The sequence below is a fragment of the Myotis davidii genome, unplaced genomic scaffold (genome assembly GCF_000327345.1).
Source record: "Myotis davidii unplaced genomic scaffold, ASM32734v1 scaffold233, whole genome shotgun sequence".
In the NCBI taxonomy this organism is placed as follows: Eukaryota; Metazoa; Chordata; class Mammalia; order Chiroptera; family Vespertilionidae; genus Myotis; species Myotis davidii.
This window is the reverse complement of record NW_006285917.1, coordinates 907907-913151: the sequence shown is the minus strand read 5'-3', so window position 1 is coordinate 913151 and position 5245 is coordinate 907907.

The following is a 5245-nucleotide window of genomic DNA, read 5'->3' as shown; positions in this document are numbered from 1 at the left end:
AATCAATGAAAATATATAAAAAGGAAAAAAAGGAAGTTAAAAAAGAATATCTGACTCCTAAGTGCTCCCCTCTGCCCTTTATATCCATCACAGTTCAAATCCTACGGTGCCTCAAGCCTGGTTTCTTGCCATTTTAGTCTTACTACTTTGATTTATGCATTAGTTAGAGTAGATATAACAGCTGCAACAGACAACTCCCAGATCTCAGTGTAGTAACGTGAAATATTCCTGTGTTATATAGTCCAATGTGAGTATTCGGGGTCAAAGAATCCAGATCTGTTCGTGCTGTGGCTTCAGGAGCTCAGGCGTCATCCTGCCAGGAGAAGGGAAGAGCAAACAGGTGGAGAAGGCACAACCATTCTTAATTTTCTCAGCTTGGAAGTAACATACACTTCCGTTTATATTCCATTGGTTATCACCAGTTACATAAGACCTCACCTCATTGCAAAGGGGCTGGAGATTGAGTTAGTCGTGTGCCCGTGCCACTTTCTATCAACATGGAGTTGAGTCAAAATTGTAGAGTTAATAGAGTTGTCATGGGAGAAAAGATGCCTCTGATGACAATGATTCAAATCTGCCCATATGTCTGTATCTCTATTTGTCTCTCATTCATTCTACCAGAATTCATAAAGCACCGACTCTGTGAACCACTCATAGTCAAAGATCTCTTGACTGAAGCACAGATTGGAGCTCAGGCAGCTAAAATGTTGGTAAGGCATCAGGCCACAGGCTGATGGGTGGAGGAAGTGGTCTTTTTCACCAAAAGAGAGTGTATTCCTATCACTTTTCTTTATTATTATATTGTATCCAAAAGTTTGGAAATTTGTACACTATCACAAAATAAACAGAGCTATGTTGTAGTCATAATTTTAGAAGTTGATTTCATGAACTTGACAATTCTATCACCTTTCAAAATACTCCACTCTGGGAAGCTGTGTGGGTGGGCATGTCTCCTAAGCGTCCAGGCCTCGCGGGTGCCTGGGGCATGGAGAAGCAATAAGAATACTGGAGCCTGGAAAGCAGTAAGAAGACAGCTCAGTCATCTTGCTGAGAACTGACTTGCATCTGCCCGAGAGAAGGAAGCGATGCACTCAGGAGATATTTAGGAGGTAGCATGGGCAGGGTGTGGGGGATGAAGGAGAAGAAAACAGGACATTTTGCTTTTTAAAAAAATAATTTTGATGCCTGTGAATGTGTGGCCCCCCAAAAGTAAAATGTTTAGCTTTTTTTTTTTAAGTGTCAACAAAGTCACTTAATGAGTGTAACTGACTACCTTGTCCCAACCCCAACACAGGGAAAGAAAAATTATGGCTGACCCCAGGTTCCTGGCTTGGTGGATGGGGACCTTGGCAGATGCAGATTTGGGGGTGGGGGAAATGGTTCTTCTCTTGGACATAAACGGTTTGAAGTACTTCTCACTCTCCAGAAAGCCATTCCTTGCACTGTGGAACTCAACTTTTCTGGTTATCTTTCTGCAGGTCTAAATTTTCTCTTAAAGGAGAAGATGGAAGGTAGTTCAGAAATTCAGGTGCTGGGAGAAACACAAGAGCCAATCATAGATGAATTAGATAAGTGTGTGTGTGTGTGTGTGTGTGTGTGTGTGTGTGTGTAAATGCCATTAAAAGCAGGGTTGAAATTGCAAAGACAATAAATGTTCATCTGCATTGGGCATGCCATTTGCACAGTAAATAATACACATAAAAATGCAAGGAGACACCCCAAGTCAGCCCCTGTCCTAAATGAGGAATCATCCTTCTCCTTTTTCCTGGTTGCACCCCCAAACCTTTAGCTTATATTGTGTAAGGTTGGGCTGGTCATACTCGAAAAGAAATAACAGGTTGGCCTCTCGTGTCAGAGCAGGGTGACTTCCCTTTGTGCCTGGGTCAGAGTTGGGGGGAAGGGAGAGGCTGTTAAGCGGCCAGTATGGGGGCAGAAATTGGCTTAGTTTGGTCTCAGAAGATGTCCTTGTGTGCGTCTATTTGGGTCCCTCTTTCTATCTCTTTTCACTCACAGATTGTGTGGCATTTTGGAGGGTGGAGTGCCTGGGCACCTAGCCCACTACTTCCCGCCCCAATCTGGCCCTGGGCACAAGCCACATGGTGCTGGCCATCAGCCTGGCCTCTTGCCCATCCATTATAGCCTCAGCTGCCAGGCTGGCACAGGTATCAAAAGGAACTTCTGCGAGGCCCTGCCCTCCCCTAATTCTGTTCCCGGGCCTGACGTGGTGGAGAATCAGATGGCGAGAGCACACTCTGGGTGGGGAACCAATGCTAACATACACCCCTTGATGGTGGAAGGGGTGTCTGTGCCTGGGGAGGGATTGCCGAGGAGCTAGGTTGTAGTCCACGGAGGAGGGCACCTTAGTATGGGCATGGGTTGGGGCCGGTGTTGGGAGGAGACAACAGCGATTGCTATAGTGTGAAGGAGGACTCTCTGCTAGGTCCTAGATGTTTCCTCTTCTCTGTCCATGCCTGTGCAAAGCATGTAGACTTGTGCATGCTTCCTACTTGTGGGTATATCCCCAGGTGGGGGTGTGTGCAAGGCTCTGAGACTGGTGTGTGGGGGGAGGCCTTTAGCTATGCCCAGGCAATGGAAAGGTAAACCTGGGGTGAATATTGCATGTCAGGACATATGACTCTATCCTGCATGTGAATGGCAGCTATGAGACTGCTGTGAGGGTACAGGAGAAGTACAAGCATGGCTGAGGCAGGGGACTTTTCAGTCCCTTGGTATGGATTAACCGCATTTGCTCTGTGGGGCATATGAGTACCATATACGGACCCTGGTTGTAAAAGACGTACGCCCTTCTTCCTGAGAGCAGTGGCCTGGTCTGGGTGTAGGCTGCATCTATATCCAGGCAGTGAGGGATGGTCTTGGTGAGTGGGGTGTCCGTGGGGAGTGCTGGTCATGTCATGCCTTTACAGCCATGTGAATTGTATGTTCAAATATGTGAATCCCCTGGGGAGATGTTGGGTGATGAGGGGGTGGGAAGCCTGAAAAAGATGGAGAATTTATGAGCTGCTTTTGTCGGGAGACAGTCGTAATGAAGAAAATTCAATTTTCTGCAGCTCGGAGAGTCAATATGTTAAATCTCAGAGAAGCTGTGGATTGACAGCGGAATGGCAAAGTCAATGGGACGTGCGTGGGGGAAGGCGTCTATCTGTGTCTGCAGTGAGGCTGCCTCCTCTCTGTACCCTTGAACTGCAGCTGGCGGACAGGATGGAACAGACACCCAAGTTCCTAGAACTGCCCCCAGAGCAGCCTATCTCCCTTCCAACTTCTCCTCAGTGGCCATCTTCTCTTGCCTCCTGCTTATAGGGAGAAAGGCTGCTCTTTCCCAGGCCCAGTCCTTCCCGAGGGCCTCCTTAGGAAGCCCTTGTTGTCTAACCAGCACTCCTCTTGCTGCAGTTACTAATGTCAGAGTGGCCATCTGTAGCCCCAAGTGATTAGTAGGAAAACTTTCTTTTCTTTCTAACTTACTTTTCCTTCCAACTCTTCCCTCAGCTACTCCATGCTGGCCTGTTTCCCAGCAATTTCAACACCTCCCCTCACTCCTCTACCCTCCAACACACAGACACCACAGTCTTTATCTCCCTCCAGCCTCCTGTTCCACGAGGCAGGAGCATGGGTGTGGGGTGGATGTAGGGAGAGGAAGCCGGGGATTCCTCTGTGAGCCAGTGTCACCAGGAGCCGTGATTAACCGAGCTGCTGGCTGTGTAATTGGCGTGTGCCCCGTCCCAGGGGGTCTGGTGTGTTAACAGCGGGTCCCCGTGGTGAGGAACAAGATCGTGCCCATGGCTGGTTGCACACGCTAATTAATTAGTGCTCCTCTGGTGTTAAGGAATGAGGAGGAACTGGGGTGGATGGCGGTGGGGTGTCTCAAAGCCTGAGAGCCCAGCTTTTCAGAGCCCAGAGGCCAGCCAGGGTTCTGCCAGAAGGAGGGCATTCAGGCTAGTGTACAGGGTGGGGGTCAGCCATCTGGGAGCCCACTGAAGAGAGGGTGTGGGGGGCACAGTGGCTTGGGTGCTTGGTGGTAGGTGTCCTGGGGGCCTGGGCTGGGCTGGGTGGAGGGGAGGACACCTACCCTCAGCCTAAGGAGGCTTAGGGCCTGTCGTATAGCATCCTCCTTCTGGTGCCCAGAGGAAGTGTGGCATGGGGAGGAGGCATTTCAGACCCTTCCCGTCTCATTCCTGTCTCCTCTGCCCTCCCTCATGTCACAAAATCAGCTTTTCAATCAGCTATTTCACACCCACTGTGTACACAGAGCCCCAAAGTGCTCTCGGACCACTGTCACCTAATAATCACTACCTTGCCCTCACCGCCCACGCAGGTACCCAGACCCCTCAGCTCCTGGGGTGATTTCTCTGAAGCCTGGGCATCTGGAACCTAGGCATCCAGGAGAAATGCGTGGAAAATCTGAAGGCGTTGGGGGAAGGGAGAAGGTTGGGACAGAGCCCTGCAATCTTCCAGGACAATATGACCACCTACAGCAGCAAGAAAGATTAAGGTGAGAGGAGAGGGCGAACTTCCAGCGAGCAGACAGCGCTCCTTGTTTCCAGGAATTCTGCGCTGGAAACGGGAAGGGATCGGGATGAGAAGGGGCCCTTAGGAAAGGCTCTCGCCTGGTCTGTTGGGATTCGGGGAGGTGTGCCAGGGGGTTGGGGAGATAAAATAGAGGAAACAGGCAGCAAAGAAGGTGAGACTGCGGCGGGGAATGTGCGGCTTCCGTGCGGAGGCACGAGTCCCATTCCTGCATACGGTAATTGCTAAATTACCCGCCATCTGCTCGGCTCTCAGACATAAATTATCTGCGCGGAGAAAAGGCGCAGAGGCTGCGCACTTTCCTCCCCCCACCCGCCCCCACCCGCGCTCGGAGCTGCGGGGGAGTCTTCCTCCAGCTGGCGTGGAGGTGGAGGTGGAGGTGGAGGTGGGGGGGCGACCTGATGGGGAACAGTCACCATTTGCCTCCGTCCTCTTTTGAAGAGGAGTGGCTTCGGGTGCTGCGCTCAATAACACCCCCTGGGCTGCCAGAGGAAGAGAGGGAGGGGGGCAGGCAGAGGGCCTGAGGGGCGGGAAGGGGCAAGCCTCCTCCGTTCATTCTGCTCGGAGCCCGGCCACCCCCCAGGCCCTGAAGGGTGGGAGAGGGGAGAGCAGGTGCAGGAGGGGTGGCTTGAAATGGGGGAAATGGAAGAGGCAGCAGGTTGAGGAGACGGAGGTAATGGGACAGTGGAGCCCACTGGGAGGT